This window comes from Pelodiscus sinensis, chromosome 1 (genome assembly GCF_049634645.1).
Source record: "Pelodiscus sinensis isolate JC-2024 chromosome 1, ASM4963464v1, whole genome shotgun sequence".
NCBI lineage: Eukaryota > Metazoa > Chordata > Testudines > Trionychidae > Pelodiscus > Pelodiscus sinensis.
In genome coordinates, this window is record NC_134711.1 from 136,856,730 (window position 1) to 136,882,958 (window position 26,229).

At 45.5% G+C, this 26,229-nt stretch overlaps 1 long non-coding RNA gene across 1 annotated transcript in view; it reads left to right on the forward strand.

The window, feature by feature from the left end:
- LOC142819037 (uncharacterized) overlaps positions 1-24,084 on the forward strand; it is a 43,371-nt gene extending 19,287 nt beyond the window's left edge. Inside the window, exons 2-3 of the long non-coding RNA XR_012896727.1 lie at positions 17-182; positions 23,601-24,084. This is a non-coding gene — a long non-coding RNA (uncharacterized LOC142819037). The remainder of the gene's footprint in view (positions 1-16; positions 183-23,600) is intronic.
- Positions 24,085-26,229: the final 2,145 nt, after the last annotated feature.

Consider the following 26,229-nt stretch of genomic DNA (forward strand, 5'->3'; position numbering starts at 1 on the left):
TGTTTTCTTTTTACAGAAACAATCAGAGCACGGGTGCTTGGGATCATAAACCACTTTCTCTCCTGGTGTGAGGCCCAATCAGGAAGTTAAAGTTGCACTTGTGCAAACATTTGATCGGAATTATGATCGGAAAAGTACTTCAGTCTACAGCTGCCCCACCAACTCCTGTTGTGTGTGATGGGGTGAGCGAGTTAAGGTTAAGTAGAAATTTAACCACCCATGAACCTTTTTGTGGGTTTAAAACAATATGCTGACAATTGTGTTCTGCATTATTTTTCATGTGAAGGCAGCTTCTATGCTACACACAAGCACTATGGAAAAGATCCTAGTGAAATCTTACTCCTACTCCTAATCCCCTCCTACTCCAGTCCCTGGGGGGCTGACTTTGGAGGCTCTCAGCTGTTCCAATGGCCCTAGCTGAGACTAGGATCTCCCATGGGACATGGTAGAAGCCACACAACATGAGAGGTTTAAAATTTGACCTGTCAGTGCCCTGGGTGAAGTATAATCTTGCACTGGTTAACCTATTGGTAAGTGTGTTTTATAGGTCACCCTATGTGCTGATCCATGAGTTGTTATAATGCCTTCCCCACTACCTATTAGTTATGGATCCATCAATCAAGCTGTAAAAGGCTGTGGTTATTGTTTCTGTAATAGTTCTGGAGGTATCTTGTTCAGTCTGGAGAATGGCAGCCAAGTGGTACTTATTTAGCCTCCCAGAAGATGTACTGGATTAGCTAATTCATTCTCTAAAAGCCTATTTCTGGCCTAGCCAGCATTTCTGGCCCCCTGCCCAGCTCAGAAAATCAAATCACAGTAGATTTAATTTTCCTTCATCACAGTTCTGCAAAGTTTACAGCAGTTAATTCAAGGAACAGGCTTCTCCAGATGCAAAATCCATAAGGGGCCAGAGAGCTACAGTGGTTGGTCTATGCAGTACATATGTGTATATTCCAACAGGGACACATTCCACAGTAGCACCAGCAGGCCCCCGATTAACAGATTAGCAGCTAGCGAGAACAGCCCTGAGAAACCCTCGGAAGTGCCTTGACTTAGGGCCTGGTTCTGAAATGAGGAGTATTCAGCAATAAATGGACTCCAGAGGAAGTTGAGGGCACTCAGCACCTTGCAGCTCAGCCTTTCTCTGACAGCATATGCAGCTGAAGTTATTTGCCCTATCTCACCTAAAATTAACCTGGGCAGGGAAATTCCAATACAACTTCGTTTCTTTGGAAAACCAAAACAGATCCTGGAGAGCTGGCTGAGTGGCTGATGGAAACTGCATCCCTATTCGCCAGGCAGATTTCAAAACCTTCCTGATGTCCAGCCGTCTTGCCCACCCAGCAGCTGGTTGGGGAGCCAGGTGTCTGGACCTGTGACTCTAAGGATGTCTTCCATGTGGGCTGCTCCAGGGCAGACTAGGGACCAAGGCACAGAGTGGAGCAGAGATGATTCATGCCAGCAGGGGGCACGCAACACATACACACAGGCTGCGTCTAGACTGGCATGACTTTGCGCGAATACTTTTAACGGAAAAGTTTTTCCATTAAAAGTATTTGCGCAAGAGAGCGTCTATACTGGCATGTGCCTTTGTGCAAAAGATTTGCTTTTGCACAAAAGCATCCGTGCCAGTGTAGACACTATCTTGCGCAAGAAAGCTCCGATGGCCATTTTAGCCATCAGGCTTTCTTGCGCAAGAAATTAACGTTGCCTGTCTACACTGGCCTCTTGCACAAGAGGGCTTATCCCTGAGTGGGAGCGTCAGAGTATTTGCGCAAGAACCACTGATTTTTGTACATTACAAAGTCAGTGTTCTTGTGCAAATACTCGTGGCCAGTGTAGACAGGCGGCAAGATTTTGCGCAAAATCATGCCAGTCTAGATGCAGCCACATAGTCACACACACTTACATGCACTCTTATCCTCCTTCTCATCTTATCCCACCTATCTCAGAGGTGCTGACCACAGATTGCTCCCTGCACGCTAGGGAGAGTTTCAACAAATTTTGGTGAAATTTTGAAATATTAAAATCTTCCTCAAAATAGTTCCATTGCCTTTCTCAACTCAGCTCTATTGCGGATCATGACACCAACTATCTGGCAAGAGTTCTAGCTCTTTTTTTTTTTTTTTTTTGCAGATCAAGGAGCGCACACAATAATGCATGACATCACCTTTTAGTACAAATTAGAGATGGAAATTGCTTGCCCAGATTTTTAATCCTAGGGGAATCCTACTTCCAAGCCCAATTTTTGCTTATTTTCCTTAGGCAACATAGCTGATGGACAGTGGGCTGGATTTTAATCTTCTTGATGTAGATCATTAATTCTTTCAGGCAGGGACTATTTGTTTATTTGCTGTAGAAAGACCTAGACTTGCCTAGGATGTTATATTCAAGTGTTAGATATTAATGATATTAATCATAACTCTGCCACCAAAGGATTATTTTTTCCTTGGGCAAGTTGCTTAACCTGTCCATCTTTTGGCTTCCCATCTGTAAAGCATGGACAATCCTTCTTTAATAATTGTGGGTTTGTGTGGTTAAAGAGTAACTAGAATACACATCATTTAAAATTCTTATTTGCCAATTGACTACCCCTTGTTACCAGTCTCCAGTTCTAAATCCCAGGGATAAAAGTGATAATCTCAGATATCACTGTGTTTTTTAACTGTTGCCTTTGTAAAGGCAGGTACTGTAATGTTTGGACAATACTTTGAGAACCGGAAGTGCTTAAAGTGTCTTATTATGTAGGATATAAAAAAAGCACATAGATGGATTTTCATATTCCAGACTGTGTTTCTAATGCTACTGGTTAGAAAATTAAGTTTGCATTATTTCCAAATCAAAACTTGATCTGCAATCATTGAGGCTTTGTTTTCACAAAGAAAATGGTGCATTCTGAACTCAGGTATTTACTTTTCAGATGAGTTACCAGGTCAAATTAAAGACTTTGGGGGAAAGCCTGGCCTTTAACACTACCTGCTAACTCATGTGAAACAAAACCTGGCTTGTCTTTAGGTATTTAGTGTGTTACTTAACTCAAGCTAAGAACACGAGTTTCTTTTTCCCCATGAAGACATGGCCAGGAAAGAAAGGACTTTCATTCTGTGTTACAGACTGTACATAATCTTGTTTCTGACCACAGGCATTTCAAAGTTCTGGCCCTTGAATAAACTACTTATCTGCTCTTATGACTCCAGATTTCCTGTGCCTGGGTAAAGTGTTGTTGTTTTTCTAACTGTCAACACTGCAAGCTCAACTTGAGATATGAGAGGCATGCTGGGTTATTTCTTGTGCAGGCCCTATCACCAGTAAATAAAGATTCGGCAGGCCAGATGCGGCTGTGCAATCCTGCTGTCTTCAAATGATAGCCTTAGTTAGACTTCTATACAACAATTCTCAGGCTTAACTGTGGTGAGAATCTGAAGACGAGCATTTTGTGCAACTGGAAATTAATTGATGCTGATTATATTCAACCAATATAAATCTAGTGCACTCTTTCATTGCTGAGTTGGCTTGCAAGACTGGCAGTGGTAAGCAAAATTAATCTTATTGTAGTCTCTAGAGGAAATATCTGTGACTCTGATAAACACTGAGGACAGACCAGCTGAGTAGGAAGGTGACATTTATATGTAGGCTCTTTCTTTACAAAGCAAAGACATACTTTAAATAATAAACAGTGGGGTGAGGATGGGATCATGTTATGGCAGCAGGCCCAGGAAGCAGAAAGAAAGCTCTAAATTATCTAGAGGGCTAGATCTGACTAGTCTCTCCAGGATTGTTATTCATCATCACAAAACAATTGCATTTCATGATACAACATCTATATGATCATGGAATCAGACAACCATAGGATTAAAAAGAAATGCAAGGGTGATATAGTCTAACCCACTGACAAAATGCAGGATTTGTTGTGGCTAAACCATCCAAGAGAGCGGGCTGTCCAGTCTCCTTTGGAAAACCGCCAGTGAAGGCACTTCCACAGCTTTGCTAGGCAGCCTGTGCCATTGACCTATTGTTCTTATAGTCAGGAAGTTTTTCCTGAGAATTAATCTGAATCTGCTATGGTGTAGTGCTGCCCTCTGTGGCCAGAAAGAACAACTCATATCCATCTTTTTCATGGCAGCCTTTCAATTTGAAGACATCTATCATGTTCCTCTAAATCTCCTCTTTTCCAAACTAAACATACCCAGTTCCTTCAGTTTTTGCTCTTATGGGCTACGTCTAGACTGGCATGACTTTCCGCAAATGCTTTTAATGGAAAAGTTTTCCGTTAAAAGCATTTGCGAAAAGAGCATCTAGATTGGCACAGATGCTTTTCCGCAAAAGCACTTTTTGCGGAAAAGCGTCTGTGCCAATCTAGATGTGGTTTTGCGCAAGAAAGCCCTGATCGCTGTTTTCGCGGTCGGGGCTTTTTTGCACAAAACAATACCGCGTTGTCTACACTGGCCCTCTTGTGCAAAAGCATTTGCACAAGAGGGCTTTTGCCCGAATGGGAGCAGCATAGCATTTCTGTAAGAAGCACTGATTTCAGACAGTAGGAAGTCAGTGTTCTTGTGGAAATTGAAGCGGCCAGTGTAGATAGCTGGCAAGGATTTGCGCAAAAGCAGGTGCTTTTGTGGAAAAACTTGCCAGTCTAGACGCAGCCATGGTGTGCATTCTGTCCCTCCAAGTGAGTTGTTGCTCACTTCTAGATCTTTTCCAGGTTTTCTACATCCTTTCTGTACATTGGTAACCATAATATGACACAGCACTCCATCTTAGGGCTAACCAGCACTAAGTAGAACAGTACTTTCACCTCCCATGACTTACATGCTGTGCCTCTGCTAATGTGACCTACAGATGCATTTGCTTTTTGTTGCACAAAAAAAAAAGTCACAATGTTGTATCATGTGTAAGAGCGGGTTGAATAGATATCTGCCAGGGATGATCTAGGTCAGTGCTCCCCAACCTTTTGAGGTTGTCGGGGGCCTGGGGGCGTGGCCGTTCGCCCGCCGGGGGCGGGGACACTTGCGCGCGCCTGGGGGCGCCCCGCCAATGCTCCCCGCAAGTGCCACGCCATGTGCCCGGGGCCAGGCCAGCCCCGAGCACCTGGCGGGGGCATGCAAATGCCCCCGCGGGCGCCATGGTGCCCGCGAGCACCATGTTGGGGACCATGGATCTAGATAGTGCTTGGTCCTGCAAAGAGGGCAGGGAACTGGATTTGATGATCTCTCGGGGTTCCTTCCAATTCTAGTATTCTATTATACCAGTTTTAGTATTCTATAAGAGGGAAGGTCCTCTCATGAACTGATAACTGGTTAAAAGATAGAAAACAAAAGAGAGGACTTAAATGGTCAGTTTTCAGAATGCAGAAAAGTAACTACTGATGTCCTGCAGAGGTCTGCACTAGGATCAATTCTATTCAACATATTCATAAATGATCAGGAGAAAAGGGTAAACAGTGAGGTGGCAAAACTTGCAAATGATACTAAATTACTTAAAATAGTTAGGTCTAAAGCACACTGTGAAGAGCTTCAAAAGGATCTTATGAAACTAGCTGACTGAGTGAACAAAACGGGAAATGAATTTAAATGTTGGTAAATGCAAAGCAATACATATTGGAAAACATAATCCTAATTATACTTATAAAATGACGGGGATTAATTTATCTATTACTACTCAAGGGAGAGATCTTGGAGTCATTGTGGATAGTTCTTTGAAAACATCCACTCAATGTGCACCGCCAGTCAATAAAGGAAACAGAGTGATAGGAATCATTAAAAAAGGGATAGAGAATAAGGCACAGAAAAATGGTATTGACTCTATATAAACCCACAGTACACCCATATCTTGAATACAGCACACATATGTCGTCACTTCGTCTCAAAACAGATATCTCTGCATTGGAAAAAATTCAAAAAAGGGCAACTAAAATGATTAAGGATATGGAACACCTACCATGTGAAGAGAGATTAATAAAACTGAGACTTTTCAGTTTAGAAAAGAGGAGACTAGGGGGGAATATGTCTGTAAAATCATGGCTGTTGTGTAGAAAGCATAGAATCATAGAATACTAGAACAGGAAGTAACCTCGAGAGGTCACTAAGTCCAATCCCCTGCACTCCCAAGAGGATCAAGCACTGTGTAGATCCTCCCTGATAGATGTTTACCTTACATGCTCTTAAATATCCCCAATGATGGAGATTCCACATTTTCTGTAGGCAATTTATTCCAGTGCTCAACCATCCTAACAGTTAAGAGGATGGTTTTTTCTAATGTCCAACCTAAACCTCCCTTGCTTCTTGTCCTATCATCAGAGGTTAAGGACAATAATTTATCTCTCTCCTTATTATAACACCCTTTTAAGTATTTGAAAGCTGTTATCATGTTATAGAATCATGGGCTATGTCTATATTACAGCCTTCTTCTGCAAAATCTTATGCAAATGAAGCACAGAGTAAACTATTGCCACACTTCATTTGCATAATTAATTAGCAGCTGTTTTTGTGCAAGAGGCTTTTGTTCACTTTTTCAGGAAGAATGGCTGTTATGCAAGAAGGGGGTTTGAGCAAAAAGGAGCCATCTTCACAGCTCTTTTTTGCGCAAAAGCCTCTTGTGCAAAATGGCTGCTAATTAATTATGCAAATGATGTGTGTCGTTATTCTACTCCTCGCTTCATTAGCATAAGCTTTTGTGGAAGAAGTCTGCAGTAGAGACGTAGCCACGGGGTTGAAGGAGACTTCAGGAGGTCATTGAATCCAACCCCTTTCTAAAAACAGGACCAACCGCAGCTAAATCATCTTTGCCAGGGCTTTGTCAAGCCAGGACTTAAAAACCTCTAGGGATGGAGATTCCACCACCCATTTCATAGATAACCCATTTCAGCGCTTCACCACCCTCCTAGTCAAATGTTTCCTCTCAGTCTTCTCTTTTCCAAACTAAAGAAACCCAATTATTTCTGTCTTTTCTCATAGGTCATGTTTTTTAGACCTTTCATCATTTTTATTGTTCTTCTCTGGACCTTCTCCAGATACTTTTAAAGATACTTTTTAAAAGATACTTTTAAAAAGATTTGCTTTTGCGCAAAAGCATCCGTGCCAGTGTAGTCATCGGCCATTTTAGTCATCGGGCTTTCTTGTGCAAGAAATTAATGTTGCTGTCTACACTGGCCCTCTTGCACAAGAATACTTGCGCAAGAGGGCTTATCCCTGAGCAGAAGCGTCAGAGTATTTGCGCAGGAACCACTGATTTTGTACATTACAAAGACAGTGTTCTTGTGCAAATATTCACGGCCAGTGTAAACAGGTGGCAAGATTTTGCGCAAAATAATGGCAGTCTAGACGCAGCCCTTGGCTACGTCTAGACTGGCATGATTTTCCGCAAAGTTTTTCCATTAAAAGCATTTGCGGAAAAGAGCGTCTAGATTGGCACGGACGCTTTTCCACAAAAGCACTTTTTGCGGAAAAGCATCCATGCCAATCTAGGCGTAGTTTTGCACAAGAAAACCCCGATCGCCATTTTCCCCATCGGGGCTTTTTTGCGCAAAAGAGTTTTCAGCTGTCTACACTGGCTCTTTTGCACAAAAGCATTTCTGGAAAAGGGCTTTTGCCCGAACGGGAACGTCAAAGCATTTGCGCAAGAAGCACTGATTTCAGACAGTAGAACGTCAGTGCTTTTACGCAAAATCAAGCTGCCAGTGTAGACAGCTGGCAAGTTTTTTCCGCAAAAGCAACTGCTTTTGCAGAAAAACTTCCCAGTCTAGACGCAGCCAGCTTGCGTCTTGCTTACAACACTTATAAGTATTTACAGAAATGTAAAACCAGTCTTACATACATTTAATACCTCATTCACATCAAAAGCAAAGTATGGGACACTTCCAGACCACTCAGTCTCATTAGCACTGGCATTAGAAAAATTGCCAGGCATTTTTTCTCTCCTTTTTCTGTTATATGTTCTGGGTTCCCATTTTTTCCCCACTCCAGCTCTTCTGAAGAAGTGGGTTTTGCCCATGAAGGCTCATGATACTATATATATTTTGTGAGTCTCTAAGGTGCAATAGGACACCTTGTTGTTTTTAAAGTTACAGACTAACATGGCTACTCCTCTGAGACGTTATAAGGAAATGTTATTTACTTGTTCCCATAACACAAGAATTAGGGGTTCTTCTTCGAGTGGTCCCCGTGGGTGCTCCACTCCAGGTGTCGGGTCCCGTCCCAGCGCCGCTGGTCGGAAATTTCCATAGCCGTAGCCGGGCCGGACCGCGCATGCGCGAGCGTAGCGCGCGGCGTTCGCGCCTTTGCAACGGTCCGGCCCCCCCTCGTCAGTTCCTCTCAGCCGCCAGTGGTTGCTGGCGGAACGCCGCTTGTCTCCTCAGACAGGAGCTGTCCTAAAAAGAAAAAACAAAAAAAGAGATAGTTAGTCGAATTGGATAATAATAGTTAGATTTAAAAAAAAAAAAAAAAAAGAAGAAAGAAAGAAAGAAGAAAGAAAAAGAGGAAAGACAACATTATGCCTGGGTCACCGGGGTTTAAACGGTGTGTTCATTGCAAGGAAGCCATGCCGGCACCTGACGGGCATGAAGCCTGTGTAAGATGTTTAGGCGAAGCGCATGTGCCACAAAAATGCACTCATTGCGCAAAATTGACTCCCAGGGCACGCAGAGAAAGGGATATGCGTTTGAAGCTGCTTCTCTGCGATAAGGCGTTACAGCCTTCTGAGCAGCAGGTCTCAGAGTCTCCCGGAGGGCAAGGAAAGAGATCAAAATCCCCAGCGGCAATGGGGTCAAAAAAGAAGAGAGCTTCCCCTACACGCTCCCTCCCGCCTCCTTCGCTGTCCCGAGTTGCTCAGGGACATAAGCCGGGTGCCTCCGGGGCGGCAAGACAACCAGAGAGGTCGCATAAGCCGCAGGCGATAATATCAAGCCGCATGTTATCGGCACCGGCTCTGCGCCCCGCTGAGAGCGCGATTGACTCACAACGGTCGGCACCGCCACAAGGGCAGTCTGCCCAGCCGCAAACTCGAGCGGCACCGCAAACGGCTACTCTAAGCCAGGACAAACCGGCACCGTGTCCGGCACCGGATATCGCATTGGCAGACGGCACCGGGGAGCAGAGCGAACGGGGCCGGCAGAGCGCCCCCCACCGTGCCGAGTCGGCACCGGCGGATCACATTACTCTCGCAGCCGCACCGGAGGAGCAGCTGCCTACGGTGCCGGGCAGGGCAGCAAGACAATATGATGATGCTGTCCAAATTATTCCTCCCCCTGCCAGTTCTTCTTTATCAGTGCAAGGGAGGGAGGCTCCTCCTGCCTCTGCAGTCCTGACTAAGGCTGCTAGGAAGTCAGTACCGAGGCATTCAATTTCACCATCACTGGAGCCTTCAATTTCTCCCTCTCATTCACCGAGAGTCAGTCATCTCGCGTCTTCTCATAACCAAACAACGCCCTCCCCACGATGGAGATCAAGGTCTCGTTATTCTGACCATCGCGAATGGTATCATTGTTATCATCGGGAATCATCATACAGATCCCGCTCACCAAGCTACTCCCCCCCGAGATCTTATCATGGGGGTATGCCAGTAGATATTCCTCGCGAAGGTCGTCCCCTGACCACTTTGAATATAGGGGCAATCGATCATCCTCCGAATACGGAAGACCTCACTCGTTCTCGGCACTGCTGCTGCCATACTCCTCATGAAGCACGACAATCGTCTCCAATTCAAGACTGGAAGGGGGCATCGTCTCGGCAACAAAACCGCTCGCCTTCAGTTCACCTATCTGAGCCTTAGGAAGGACAGATATCGGATACGGACGATCAATTACGGACTGTATCTCAAAAAGATATTTCGTCATCTTACCCAGACGATGCAGTTTTTGAAGGGGATCCATCTCCCCCAGACGACACAAAGGACTTTCAAGAGCTTTTTAGGAGAGTAGCCCAGTCTCAAGACGTTCAGATATCAGACACTCCAATGAAGCAATTTAAGCTCTGGAGAAATTTAAACCCTAAGCAACAATCTAAGGTTGCCCTTCCTATGGACGAGGCTATCCTCCAATCAGCAACAGAAATTTGGCATACCCCGGCTTCGACTCCACCAACTTCGAAACCAGTGGAGAAGCGCTATTTTATAGCATCTAAAGACTCAGAATTTCTTTTTACTCACCCGCAACCAAACTCCTTGATCGTTGACGCAGCTCTCCAAAGGGCTAAGAACCCACAGCTGAAAAATGCGGGGGCTGATAAAGAGGCAAAGAAATTGGACGTGTTTGGCCGAAAGGTTTATACATCGGCCACATTGCTTCTTCGCATAGCGAATTATACAGCTCTATTGGCGAATCATAGCTTCGATAGTATAGCGAAGCTTACTGAGCTGTCCCAAAGATCATCAGAGGCGGACAGGGAGCTGTTACGATCTATCCTCAAGGAGGGCTATGCATGTTCAAAGGCCAATCTTCAAATAGCTATGGATATAGCGGATACAGCAGCTCGGGGAGTGGCAACAGCAGTGTCCATGAGGCGCTCTTCCTGGCTCGCCACGGCGGCAGTGCCCAAGGAGTTGCACTCCAAGGTAGAAGACCTCCCGTTTGACAAGGTGAAATTATTTGCAGAAAAGACAGATGAGGTGCTTCATACTGGAAAAGATTCAAGAACAACACTTCGTACCCTCGGCATGTACGTACCACCATACCGCCGCCGTCGTTATTTTCCATACCAAAGACGGTATGATTATCAGTCTCGGAGGCAGCAAAATCGCCCGTTCGACCAATCGCGACCCAGACAGCGCCCTCAACGAAGGCTTCCACCACCACCTAGAGTGACGGGCACGCCCGCCTCAAAACAGCAAGTTTGACTCCCTTGTCGGGGGCAAGCGCATACTACCAATCATTCTTGCACATGCAAAACCCATTTTCCACCACCGCTTACGACCTTACTATCACCAATGGGTCGAAATAACATCGGACAAATGGGTACTGGAAGTCATAAACAGCGGCTTCACCATTCCCTTCGCTTCCATCCCCCCCCACCACCCCACCCTCCCCGTCCCTTTTCAGGTACCCATCTCACGAAAATCTCTTGCGACAGGAAGCTCATCACCTCCTGGATATCGGAGCAATAGAGAGGGTCCCCGATCAGTTCAGGGGAAGAGGGTTCTATTCCAGATACTTTCTAACGGAAAAGAAAATGGGGGGGTTGGAGACCCATTCTCGATTTAAGAGGTCTGAATCGTTATCTTCGCAGACAGCGCTTCAAAATGGTGACCCTGAATTCCATAATCCCATCCCTCGATCTCAACGATTGGTTCGCTGCCCTCGATTTACAAGATGCGTATTTTCACATCACAATACATCCCGCTCACAGACGTTTTCTGCGATTTGTGATAGACCACGATCATTTTCAGTATCGGGTTCTACCATTCGGTCTTGCGTCAGCTCCCAGGGCGTTTTCAAAAACCTTGGCTGTCGTAGCAGCTCATCTGCGTCGGTTACAGGTGATAATATATCCATACCTGGACGACTGTTTAATAAAAGGTGCCACGCAGCGAGAGGCGTCACAGATGGTGGCGACAGTCGAGCAAACGTTCGAATCACTCGGCCTCCTCCTCAACACTTATTCCAACGCAATTCATAAAGTTTATAGGGATAAACCTAGATTCGCGCATGGCAAGAGCTTACTTACCTCAAGAAAGATTTCAAGCAATCAAGGATATCGTTACCATACTCACCGGCAACATGACTGTATCGGTACACAATTGCCTTCGTCTCCTGGGTCATATGGCAGCGGCCACTGCAGTAGTTCCTCATACGCACCTCCACCTGAGGGGCCTCCAACATTGGCTGTCCACGGTTTATGTCCCCATGAGGCACGACATTCAAAAGCTAGTATGGCTACCCCCGCATGTTCAGAGATCTCTGCAGTGGTGGACAAAAGCGCAAAACCTTCTGCCGGGAGTTCCATTCCATCGGCAACAACCATCGGTACAGATAACATCGGATGCCTCGCTCATAGGCTGGGGGGCCCACATGGACAGCGAACGAATCCAGGGCAAATGGTCGCTCAGCGAGAGGCGTCTGCACATAAATCTGTTGGAACTTCGGGCAATTTTTTACGCATGCAAACATTTTCTTCCCCAGATCAAAGGTCTCACAGTAAGGATACTGACGGACAATGTAGCGGCGATGTATTATGTCAACAGACAAGGAGGAGCACGATCACGCTCCCTATGCACCGAAGCAGTGCGGTGTTGGAACTGGTGCATACAGAACAGCGTAACCATAACAGCATCATACTTACCTGGCACCGCCAATGTAATTGCAGACTCCCTCAGCAGACAATTCCCCACGGATCACGAGTGGGAAATAAGGACAGACGTACTATCTGTGATATTTCGAAGATGGGGTATTCCACTGGTAGACCTATTCGCAACATACAGCAACAGGAAGTGTCGCCTATATTGCTCGAGGGCAGGGCTCGGCAAAGGCTCCCTCGGCGATGCGCTTCTGATCAGATGGAAAAAGGCACTTCTGTATGCGTTTCCTCCCACGGCTCTTATCTCCAGGACACTAGAGAAAATCAGATTAGAAGCGGCGACTGTTATTTTGCTAGCGCCAGCATGGCCCAGGCAAGCCTGGTATCCATTCTTACACAGGATGTCAATTCAACCACCTTACCCTCTTCCTCCCCATCAAGATCTCCTTACTCAGGAACAAGGCGCGCTGTTACACCCCAGACTGCAGGCGTTGCATTTGACGGCGTGGCTTCTCAGTGGTTGAAAGGGGATGAAAACCTGTGTTCTGAACAGGTCAAGACAATACTTCTACACAGTAGGAAAGAGTCTACGCGGAACACGTACCTTGCAAAGTGGCGGAGGTTTTCTGACTGGTGCATTCAGAACGGCATACACCCTCTCTCATCTCCTCTACAGCATGTTTTGGACTACATCCTTTATTTACGGAATTCTGGACTTGCACTATCGTCTCTAAGAGTGCACTTGGCAGCCATCAGTGCCTTCCATCAACCAGTAGAAGGTTCCTTGCTCTTCTCTCATGTAATTACAAAGAGGTTCTTGAAAGGGCTCCTAAATTTATATCCACCACGAAGCGCGCCTTCCCCTTCTTGGAATCTTGATTTAGTGTTGGATACCATTATGTACCCACCTTTTGAGCCCTTGACATCGGTCTCGCTACATATTCTAACGATGAAAACAGTCTTCCTCCTTGCAATTACATCAGCAAGAAGGGTAGGTGAACTGGGGGTGTTGATGGCAAGCCCTCCTTTTACAGTTTTTTCCAAAGATACGGTAATGCTGCGATTACACCCAGACTTTATTCCCAAAGTCTGTTCTTCTTTCCACATTAACGAGCCTATTGTTCTCCCAACTTTTTATCCTAAACCTCATTCCTCCAGTAGGGATGCTTTGTTCCACACGCTCGATGTCCGACGCGCGCTTTCTTTCTATATAGACAGAACACGCCAATGGCGATGAACAGACAGACTGTTGGTATCTTTGGCACCTAGATCGAAGGGCAAAGCACTTTCCACTCAACGCATTGCAAAATTAATTACTCTCTGCATTACGGAATGCCACTCAATTAGGAACAAACCTCTTCCTGCTTTACCTCGGGCTCACTCTACACGAGCTGTAGCGACTTCCACTGCCTTTGCAAGGGGAGTTCCCCTTGCGGATATCTGCCGTGCGGCTACTTGGGCCTCTAGTGTAACTTTCGCCCGTCATTATGCCATAATGAAGAGGTGGGCTTCAGATGCCGCTGTAGCCTCTGCGGTACTGTCCACGGTAGAAAATAATTGATCCGGAGCGCATTCTGGGTTACTGCTTTGTACTCACCTGGAGTGGAGCACCCACGGGGACCACTCGAAGAAGAAGAAGAAGTTACTCACCCTGTGTAGTAACGATGGTTCTTCGAGATGTGTCCCCGTGGGTGCTCCACGCCCCACTCTCCTCCCCGCTCCGGGTCTCTCTGCTTTGTCTTCCAGGGACCGAGCGGTGAGAGGAACTGACGAGGGGGGGCCGGACCGTTGCAAAGGCGCAAACGCCGCGCGCTGCGCTCGCGCATGCGCGGTCCGGCCCGGCTACGGCTATGGAAATTTCCGACCAGCGGCGCCGGGACGGGACCCGACACCTGGAGTGGAGCACCCACGGGGACACATCTCGAAGAACCATCGTTACTACACAGGGTGAGTAACTTCTTCTTACCAAACAAAATCAATAGTTAGCAGGTTTAAAACAAAGAAAAGGAAGTTTTTCTTCACACAGTGCACAGTTAACCTGTGGAACTCCTTGCCAGAGGATGTTGTAAAGACCAGCCTTTAACAGAGTTAATAAAAGAACTAGATACGTTCATGGAGGACAGGTCCATTGATGGCTATTATCCAGGATGGGCAGCAATGGTGTCCCTAGTCTGTGTTTGTCTGCAGCTGAGGGGAAGGAGGGAGGACAGGAGATGGATCATTTGATGATTGCCTGTTCTGTTCATTCCTTCAGGGGCACCTGGCATTAGCCAGTGTCAGAAGATAGGATACTGGGCTAGATGGACCGTTGGTCAGACTTATGGCTGTTCTTATGTTTTTTGAGTTTGTTGACTACACATCTGGAAACAAAAGATGCTGAACATAATCTTATGAGCCATGCATGAATTAATCTGTATGTGTGGGATGGGAAACAGAGTACAACAGTGTTTACCCAAAATGGATCATTCCCTAGGGTAGAATTCACCCCTGCTCACATCCTCAAAAAGGATCTAGAGACTGGAACGACATGTGAAGCATCGGAGAGTACAGAATCTGCTCCCTAATCTATAGGCAGAACTCTGGGTAGCTCAAGCATCATGCCAGAGGTAAAATGGTCCCTTAAGCACATTGATGTGAAAAATCCCAGGTATTTAAGGAATCCAATATAACTAACCTTAGAGCATCTTTAATAAAGTACTACTGATAGTTTGATGCTTTTACATCTGCAATCAGGAAGAATCATGGGAACAATGATAAACTGGTGGTAGTGGCCCCTAATACAATGGTTAATTGGGACCTATAAGCAAAATCTACCCCTAATGTTTCTTCCCTTATCTCCTCTACCCTCCTTGACACACCAATCGTCAATGGATTTATCTTCCTTTTCTGTCACCCCTCACTTCTCTTTAGCATTCACAGTACTTGATTGCTATCTTACACCAGCATATATATATTATATGCATAAACACACAATCTCTCTCTCTCTCTCTCTCTCTGGGTCTCTCCCTCCCTCCCACAACCTTCCACACACCCCACACCCCAAGTTTAGCCATCACTTATCTGGCTGGCTTGGAGATTGAAAACAACCTTTCCCAATCCTAAGAGCTGCTGACCACCTGTCACTCAGGGTACGGCTAGACTGCGGGGGGGTTTCAGGATACTGGAGGTATCCTGAAAAAACTCTGCCTTGTCCAAGGAACACATTTGCTCTTCCACTTTTTTTTGCGGAAGAGCAAACACGCTCTTTCGGAAGCCCTTGTTTTCCTTGTTCCAGTCCAGGTCAAATTTCGGAAAGTATCGACATTGCATATCTTTTTCCTATAGATCCTCGCAGTCTAGCCATAGGCTCAGTAAGAAGTGCAGGAATCAGCCACTTTCATGTAGCACATTTAAAGAGACATGGCCAGTATTAAACCCATTCAAAAATTCTTAAATTATGTTAATGATAAATGAAAATTGGACTAGGAGTCAGAAAATCCTGAGTTCTCAGCCTGGTTCATCCATGGGACTCATTGGCTGTGTCTAGACTGGCCAGTTTTTCCGGAAAATCAGCAGCTTTTCTGGAAAAACTTGCCAGCTGTCTACACTGGCCGCTCGAATTTCCGCAAAAGCACTGACTTCCTACTGTAAGAAATCAGTGCTTTTTGCGGAAATACCATGCTGCTTCCATTTGGGCAAAAGTCTTTTTCCGAAAGACTTTTGCGCAAAAGGGCCAGTGTAGACAGCAGAGATTTCTTTTCTGCAAAAAAGCCCCGATTGTGAAAATGGTGATCGGGGCTTTTTTGCGGAAAAGCGCGTCTAGATTGGCCATGGACGCTTTTCCGCAAAAAGTGCTTTTGCGGAAAAGCGTCCTGCCAATCTAGATGCTCTTTTCCAAAAATGCTTTTAACGGAAAACTTTTCCGTTAAAAGCATTTCCGGAAAATTATGCCAGTGTAGACATAGCCATTGTGTGTCCTTGGATAAGCTTCTTATCTCTTCCATATACTAGCTAGCATCTCACCTCTGCCTTTTGTTGGGTAAAATAAGAACCGCTTAGCTTTTATGTCGTAGGCCTTATATTGCCACAAACACTTTTCCTTTATCAAAACATGGTTGGGGCATGGGCTTTTGGGACCAGTGGGTGCAGTGAAATGACCCCATGTAGTTAGTTCTATGTGGACATTGAATTGTTACCTAGATCAGCTGCAGGTCACAGTGTGCTTGTGTCCACTAGTTAGTGTGCTCTGAAGATGAAGGGAACATAAAGGGTTGGGGGTACTTTGGAGTAAAAGGTGCTATTTACAGTATATTACATTAAAGAAAAAAATCAAATTAATCAATTTCCATTCTGCACTTTCTTAGATTGTCTTGTGCCCTAACAAGATTATCAATCTTGTTGTGTATTAGTGTGTTATTGTCTGGCACTATATATATGAATGTTAACTATATGGAATAAAGTATTGGATTTAATAATAATTAACACTTCTTTGGTGTATTCTGTGTGTGCAGCTCTCAGATAAGCAAGCATTGGTCTCCAGATTTTTCAGATGTGACTAATGAATCTCTTACGCACATATGCACGCACACACACATATACACTAAGCTTCTCCACACAACAAACGGTGTTCTGAAACCTGGACTGATTTCTAATACAGACACTGGCACACACTTGTTGCATGACCTTCCCTTGGCAGTGCTGCAGTTTCCCCTGCTGTGAAGTGCTGTGGATTAAAAGGAGCTATGTATTGTCAGAGCAAATTGCTGTAACAACATCGCTTCCAGCTCCTGGGATTGACACTAGGTCCCTGTACTGTCTTAAAGATGTTTTGCACAAAAAATACTGAAATCCACAGAGGTCACATTAGCTAATGATACTGTAGATGTGCAAGGAAGACTGAGGGTATGTCTACACTAGCTTGTTAGTTCGAGCTAGGTAGACAAATCAGGCAACCGGACTTGCAAATGAAGCCCAGGATTTAAATATCCCGGGCTTTATTTGTATGTTCCCATCCGGCCACCATTTTTAAATCCCCCTTAGTTCGAACGAATTGCCCGTGGCTACAGGCGGCAGTTTAAAGTTAATCCGAACTAAGTCCTTAGTTTGGATTAACTGTTACACCTCATTCCAGGGGAGACATACCCTGAGGTAGTAGTTGTATTGGTTGTCCACAGCACATGGATTCATTATGTTATGACCTCAGCAACACCATTTTTCCTGAACGACCTCCATAACCTCTCACTTTTTTCTGTTCCTTAACATTATCATCCACTAGGCAGTTTCCAATACATAATTTGTTACGAAATTTGGAGACCTTAAAATAAAAACTATATAAGAACAAAGTATGAACTGCTATGAGTCCATAACCTCAATGACCCATATCTTATTTTTTCTTCCTTCTAACTTTCACCAAAACTTTTGACTTGAGATTTTCTTTGTTATGCTGATTATGGTTCTTGTTACTGGAAAATATGTATGGGGCTTGGTAAATTTGTACAGCCTTCTACAAATATAGATAAAACAGTTTTGCCTGCCCAGAAGGATTAACAATCTAAATAACACAACCCCTAGAAGACATAGAATAAGTTCAAGATGGGACGTGTGAGGAGATTGTTAATGAAAGCAGAAACAAAGAAAGGATTGCTAGATGAGGCAGGTTGAGAGAGAAGGCATTTGCAGCTGAAAAAAGGGAAATAACATTCCTGGTTTGTAGAGCAGCATGACAGTGAAGCTGAGAGAAAAACACAAGCAGAAATGTAGGTGGTGTGAGAGTATTCAAGGTACAAAGATGAACATTTGTATGAATCTGATGCTTTATTTATGCTGCTTACTTAGTTTTGGTATGTCTACACTACAAAGTTAATTCGAAATAACAGCAGTTATTTTGAATTAAATTTAATAGCATCTACACAGCCAAACCACTATTTCAAAATAAATTCGAAAAAGTGGAGCCCTTATTTCGAATTAGGTAAACCTCATTCTACAAAGAATAACACCAAATTCAAAATAGATAATTCGAAATAAGTGCTGTGTAGACACTTATTTCGAATTAGGGGGCCTCCAGCCCTTCCCAGGGAGCTCTGGTGGCCACTCTGGGCTCAACCAGGAAAACTTGTCTGCTCCCCCTCCACCCCCGGAGCCCTTAAAGGGGCAGACTCTTGCCACAGTGCCTGTGCCAGTTGCAAGCCTGCCAGCACACAACCAGCAGACCATGCAACTGGCACAGCATGAGCCAGCAACCTGCTGCCACCCAGCCCTCCACCAGGACCAGGCTGGCGGCTCCCAGGAGCTTGCCAAGGGCATTCTGGTGGGCAGCCATGCGGAGCCTGCCAGGGGCTGCAAAACGCGGGCGACTTCCTGGTCTAGTGCGGAGATTGTGGACCTCATTGAAGTTTGGGGGGAGGCCTCCAATGCCCATGATCTCTAGTCCCGGATCGGGTCGTCCCCGGGGCTGGAGGGATAAAGGGCACCCTGACAGCAAGGTGGGGCTGCGGCAGGTTCCTGTGTGGCCTAGGGGATAGTGCGCTAGTCTGGGAAGCACGGGGTCGTGGGTTCTAGTCCTGGGTTGGGTCTGGTCGGAACGTCCCCAGGGCTGGAGGGATAAAGGGTGCCCTGACAGCATGGTGGGGTGGGTTCCTGCATGGCCTAGGGAATAGGGCGTGTTCCCCCTCCCCCCCTGGGAAGCACAGGTTTGTGGGTTCTAGTCCCGGGTTGGGTCATCCCCAGGGCTGGAGGGATAAAGGGTGCCCTGACAGTAAGTTCATGGGGAGGGTTCCCGTGTGGCCTAGGGGATAGGAATCTCTCTTGGGAAGGACAGAGGTTGTGGATTCTAGTCCTGGGTAGAGTTGGGTCAGCGCTGGGGCTGGAGGGATAAAGGGCTTTCTGACAGCAAGGTGGGGGCTGGGTTCCTGCGTGGCCTAGGGGATAGGGTGCTTGCCTGGGAAGGACAGGATTGTGGGTTCTGCTCCTGATGAAGGAATACCCTGATGGGGTGGGGGTGGGTTCTGGCATGGCTCCATGTGATATGGCCCATTTGTATGGACACACACACCAATGAGCATAGCAGTAATTTGGCTTCTCCCTTTAATATCCATTAACATTACAATGTCTGGACACATGCTTGCAAAAAAACTCTTGCACAAAATGCTTCTTGCCCAAAAGCCCTTGGCTGTGTCTAGACTGGCATGATTTTGTGCATAATCTTGCCACCTGTCTACACTGGCCGCGAGTATTTGTGCAAGAACCCTGACTTTGTAATGTACAAAATCAGTGGTTCTTGCGCAAATATTATGATTCTTCTGTTCACGGATAAGCCCTCTCGCGCAAGTATTCTTGCTCAAGAGGGCCAGTGTAGACAGCAACGTTAATTTCTTGTGCAAAAGCCCCATGTCTAAAATGGCCATCAGAGGTTTCATGCGCAAGACAGCGTCTACACTGGCATGGATGCTTTTGCGTAAAAGCAAATCTTTTGTGGAAAGGCACATGCCAGTATAGACGGTCTCTTGCGCAAATACTTTTAACGGAAAAACTTTTCTGTTAAAAGTATTTGTGCAAAATCATGCCAGTCTAGACGCAGCCTACTTGGCTTTGTCTACACTGAAAGCTTTTTGCGCAAGAGCTGTTTCGCGCACCAGTTCTTGTGCAAAAGTTCTTGTGCAAGTGTGCATCCACACAGCCATGTGCTTTTGTGGAAAAGCCTCCATGGCAGTGTGGATGCTCTCTTACGCAAGAAAGCTTTAATGGCCATTTTAGCCATAGGGCTTTCTTGCGCAAGAAACCCCTGTTGCCTGTCTACACTGCCTTTTTGTGGACAAGCTCTTGCATAAGAGGGCTTATTCCTCGTGCGAAGAGTAATAACTCTTGTGTAAGAAGGCAAGAGTTTTTCTGACACTTTACTGTAAATTTACTTGTGCAAGATTGTGCGTGTAGTGTAGACAGCTGTTCTTGTGCAAAGAGCCTGCAGTGTCGACGTAGCCCTGCAGTATAGGCGAAGCTGGAATGATTTGGACCACTATGGAACACATGGGGCATGCGACAGACCACCGCTTCCATTAGGAACGTAGCAGAGTCAAGTATTTTTCCACACTCACATTCTCCATCCACTTCCTCCCCCATTTCTTTTAGCCACTCCTCAATCTGTAGGGAGAGACTAGAGCGTACTTTTCCATCTCAGGAGCCTCCAGCTGATATCCCAACGGTATTTTTCTGAACTACACCCTTTAGAGTCATTGAGTTTATGCAAAGAAATGCAGAACAAATAAACTCTCTGCACTCAGCCCTTTTGCTCCTGTTATGTTTTTTTCCTTCTTTGCCTTTAACATTTGTAAAGTTCACCTAACTGATGGTGAAAGGCATTGAGTTGACAGCACCTGCAGACAAATGACCTCCAATGCCCAGTGCAGGTACATTAAGGCAAAAGCAATGCAAACTTTGCCCACATAGACTTTAGTCCCTGCCAATGTGCCTGAAGTCTAACCTCAACGGATACTGGGGTTCCTCTCCTATATATTCCTTTTCTTTTTGCAATGTCTCTCTCACACACCATCTGTCTCTCAACTCTCAGCCAGAGAATCAGCTTGTAGTGGGTTCTGTCTCCACTGTTTATTTCTCCTTTGTCCTTTCTGTGGAGGCTGCCATCCCTGGGACAACCCTAGTCATTAATAGGACATTTAAAAACCTGGTTTTTTTCCTCTCAGGTCACCTGCCCACTCCCAACCCAGGGATCAGGGGGTAGGGAAGGGGGGATATCCTCAAAGACACATCAGGGCTTTGCTATAAATTCGGGAAAGTAACATGCAGCCTTGTGATAGTGAATCTGGACAACACTGATTGTTCAGACTCTTCCTAAACTTTCATTCCCTCTTACTTGCTTCAATGTCACTGTTGTAGCATACATACATAGCTTGAAACTATGACACCTTGGTTTTCATCGTGCTGCAGATTTATTATGGTATTACCTGACAGCTCTGACCCCCCCCCATACTGGACAACATACATAGAAACAATCACTGTCCCACAGAATACACAGTCTAAGTAGAGTGGGGTGGGGGAAATGGATACAAAGAGGGGTATTGACTTGTCTCAGGACACACAAAATGTCAGCAACAGAGCTGGGAATAAATCCCCACCACCTAAGACCCACTGAAGTGTCTGCACAACTAGATCACACGGTCTCTGCTGCTATTCCGGGCCAGCTGGTTGGCCTGGTCCATCCCTTTTCTGCAACTCTTGCACAAAGTCAATAAAAAGCTGGATTAAAAGAACCATTTGGGAATTCCTATGGCATAAGGTAGGGAAGAGCTGGCTGTACACCTACCGGTCTTGGGTCAGCAGAATGGCAGCTTCCAAGTGATTGAAAATGGGTACAGGTTCCTTTCAAGAGCCTGGGAGACAGCGAGAGTAGGCTGCCACACTTGGAAGTTACTCACAGTGGGGAGGTCACCCAAATTCCAGTCTTTCAGAAATGCTTGCAGCGCATGCAAACCAGCCTCCAGTAGCCTCCCCAGGAATTAAAATGGGGGGGGGGGGTGTTCGAATTTACAAGGTGGGGTGTCAGGGCCCAAGGTGGGGTGTCAGGGCCCATGTCAGGGCCCATGAGGGTGAAGGTGGACTGTATGGCACCATAGTTCACAAAACTGGGTGTGTGTGTGTTGGGGAAATTCAGGGGGGGTATACACCCCAATAGGGGGTGTAGGGAAATCCCTGTCACCCTCCCAGTACCTTTGCCAGTCTTCTGGAAAACTGCAACCCACCTGATGTTAGAAAGCACCTCTGAGCTACAGCATGCATTCCCCATGAGACTTGCCTTCCTACTGCTGTGTGCCCAGTTCCCCAGCATATCTTTTCTATGTGGCACCAGTTGCTGGAAAACCTTCCTGTTTCCCTGGTCTATGCTTCCAATGTTTCTCAACCTTTTTTAATATAGTACACCTTTACAAAAATTATAAGTACCCCCCCCCGCCACCAGTATCGAGTTTTCAGACACACCATTTTTTTTCTACCATTGCAACTCATTTGTTTAAACAACTTAATTGTAGCCAGGAGGGCAATGACATTTTTGAGAGTAAAAAATATAAAAATAATAAAGTGCTGTAAAACTTAAAACTTCTCTCGAGTATCCGTAAGGGTACTCCCACAACTGGCTGAGAAACACTGAACCAAACCATCAAGTTGTGAATTAACATGATGGAGACAAGAGAAGGAAGAGGGAGGAAATGAAGAGCATGGAGGACACTCTTGGGTGAGAGATGAGGAGTTGTGAGAAGTCAGGAAACTCAGAAATAGGGTGGCAAAATTTTTCAGGAGATTTTTTATTACGTCAACTGTGAGCATTTCAACAATTTACACTGATTCTCCCACAGACAAATCAAAAAAGAAAAATATTCCAGAAAATTCAAATGGTTTATTTCACTGTTGTCAGAATGAAACATTTTGGCTGCGTCTAGACTGACAAGTTTTTCCACAAAAGCAGCTGCTTTTGCAGAAAAACTTGCCAGCTGTCTACACTGGCCGCTTGAATTTCCGTAAGAACACTGACGATCTCATGTAAGATTGTCAGTGTTCTTGCGGAAATACTATGCTGCTCCCGTTCAGGCAAAAGCCCTCTTGCACAAATACTTTTGCGCAAGAGGGCCAGTGTAGACAAAGCGGTATTGTTTTGCGCATAAAAGCCCGGATCGTGAAAATGGCGATCAGGGCTTTCTTGCGCAAAACCGCGTCTAAATTGGCCACGGATGCTTTTCTGCAAAAAGTGCTTTTGCGCAAAAGCGTCCGTGCCAATCTAGACACTCTTTTCCGCAAATGCTTTTAACGGAAAACTTTTCCGTTAAAAGCATTTGCGGAAAATCATGCCAGTCTAGACGCAGCCTTTGATTGTTTTGCTAGATTTACAAGAAGATTGAGGTGCCACTCACCAAAGGCAATGGTAAGGTCCCCTTTCCAGCCCTGGTGCCCACCTCTGAGGTGAGAGACCCAGGTCTGAGTTTCTGCTATAAAGAAATAACTTAAATCACTTGAAAAGTGGCCTTCCCCACTGAATGCCCAAATTCTCAGGCTACAGGGTATTTTAGTGTTGGCCTCTCTGTCGTTCCTGTTGAAACTGTTTTACTATGTATGAGCTATATGCATAGTCACTGGGAAAGAGGAATATGTTCTCTCCCAGTAGTTCTGACACACAAGGGGACATGTGGGTGCAAATACCTGTGCCAGCGCAGGGATAGGTAATCTGCAGAGTGCCCTAACTGATGGGCTATCCAATTCTCACCCTACTTTTCTCACTCTAGGCCTGTGAGGTGAAACAGAAGTGTTTCAACTTTTTCAGTTTGATTGAAAATTCTGAAAAAATTCCAGTATCAATTTGGCCTGAACCAATTGTTTTTTTCTTTTTCAATTTTTCAGATTGTCCTGTAAATGGAAAAATCAATTATCCACCCAGCCCTGTACTCAAATGAGATCTGGTTAACCTATTGGAGGGGCCAGGCAGGATGAGGAGCTGAAGATGGCCAGGCCTCTTGGTAGGATGACAATTTTGAGGGTTAAATCTAAAAGTCTTTTCTCATCCCATTTTTGATATGTAGTTTTGAGTACCACACGTGATTGGTGGGAATGTTTAGAATGTTATGAAAGGTGCAGCTTCAGCTGTCTGGCACATGAATGTGGTTCTGCGGGTTATGGAGTTTGCATACCATTCTCTCAGCACCCATAGCCAAAACTCTAGCTGCCCTTATTTGTCCCAACCCTAATTATTGCCTGGAAGAAGACTGCCACAGCAATTCACGTGCTTTATCAAAGGAAAAGATAAATGTTGTGCTCAGATTTGGAGGCTGTGCAAGACCAGTTCAGGCAGAGTTCAGCAGAACTGCCCATTCATAAAGAAAACATGTCAAAAAATGTCAGCGATTTTCAGCCTTGGGAGGAATGAAGTCAGGGAGCTGCCAGTGCACTCAGTGACTCCGTACATGAAAAAGTACATGGGGCCAATCCAGTTTCAAGGGACCCCAAATTAAGGCTATATCTCTGTTCCATTAGCCCTAGATCAAGGTCCTGCACCACTATTTCCACAGAATCTGGATGGCAAACCCCCCTCTTCCCATTTCTATTTACTCCCTGAAAAGAAGTGTACCTACAGTCCTATGTGTGAAAGCCTCATAGAACCCTATGTAGCCCTGTCCCACACTTCTATGCATTTAGTTTAAGAACATATTCCCATGGACCCCAGCCCAAGCATCTCCATCCCTGTGGACCTTGGAGGCTTATGTTGCTATTATTATGCATCTCAGATTGCAGCTACCTTTGTCCTCAGATTGTGTGCTCCCCCCCTTTTAGTCAGAAGGAAGTAAAAGTAAAGATTAAAGCAATATTTCTATTATTTCTTTCATGACTCAATGACTGTACTGGTGGTAGAAAACATCATCTATATAGAAAATCTCTTAATATGCTCTCTCTGCAACAGCAAAAACTGAAATTCCTGGTAGCCCCGTTATCACATGGCATGGCTCAATCCATGCTACTGGACTAGAGTTCATTTCCTGTGATGCTATTAGATACGATTATCCTTACTGTGCCTTAGAAATAAGACTCTTCACATCTGAGATTGCTGTTTTGGAATTCAATTTACACTCCCCCCTTCATTTTCATTTTCTTTCTTTCCCGTATTTCTCTATTTCTTTCTATTCTTCTTTTTTTCTTGTTTGGTCTTTTCTCTCTCTCTCATGCTTTCCCCATCTCCTCTCCTTCTGTGAGAAGGCATGTTAATTGAAAATTTGAAAAGGATGAGATGGACATAGAGAGAGAGAAGAGGGTCCAATTATTCTAACCAGCCAGAGCAGGAGAATACTGAGTCTGAACGTGCTCGCTTGGGGTATGTCTACACTACCACCCTAGTTCGAACTAGGGTGGTAATGTAGTCCACCGGAGTTGCAAATGAAGCCCAGGATTTGAATTTCCCGGGCTTCATTTGCATGTTGCTGGGCGCCGCCATTTTTAAATGTCCGCTAGTTTGGACTCCATTCCCGCGGCTACACGTGGCACGAACTAGGTAGTTTGGACTAGGCTTCCTATTCCGAACTACCTGTACTCCTTGTGGACATACTAGGGTGGTGGTGTAGACATACCCTTGCATATTAAATCCATTTCCCTTCTACCTCAGTGCAAGGCCTTACCTACCAACTTGGGGGCTAATATCTAGCCTGGGAGTCAAGAAATCAGCAATTCAATTCCCTGCTCTGCCACAGATGTCCTCTGTGACTTTGGCTAAGTCCCTTAGAACCAGATCCTCAAAAATATTTAGGTGCCAAACTCTTATTGATTTCAATCAATTAATGGGACTTAGTTACCCAAATGTCTTTCAAGATCTGGGCCTTGTCTCCCTGTGTAAGCCAGGGATAATAGCACTGCCCTATCTCACAAAGGTGTTCGGAGGATATACAGTAAAACTCCAATAGTCCGGCACCCAATTGTCCAGCACTCCCAATACACCGGCATCAAAATGTCAAGTGTCCCATCCAGCTGATTAAAAAGCTGGCCGCTCAGCACACGTCGGCTGTACCAGGACTGAACATAAGGTTGGGGCGGCGGGGAGTGGGATTCGGTTACAGCATGGAGAAGAGTGTTTTGCTTCAGTGAAGGGGAAAGGGGAGGGGGATCGAGTTACAGCATGGAGAAGAGCATTTTGCTTCAACTAGGGGAAAGGAGAGGGGAGGGAGAGAGAGATCGGGTCCGGCCAGCTATTAACCCATGCAGCTGTACCGGGACCTCCCGATACTCCAGCATATCCGATAATCTGGCACCACCTAGGTCTCAAAGGTACCGGATTATTGGAAGTCTACTGTACACATTAATGTCTGAGAGGTGTTCAGCTAGCTAGTTCTATGGCTTGCCATTTCCTTACTAAGGATAGTTCTCCCTGGCTACATCTACATTGGCAAGATTTTGCACAAATACTTTTAACGCAAGAGTTTTTGCATTAAAGTATTTGTGCAAGAGAGCGTCTACAGTGGCATGTGCTTTTGCGCAAGAGATGTGCTTT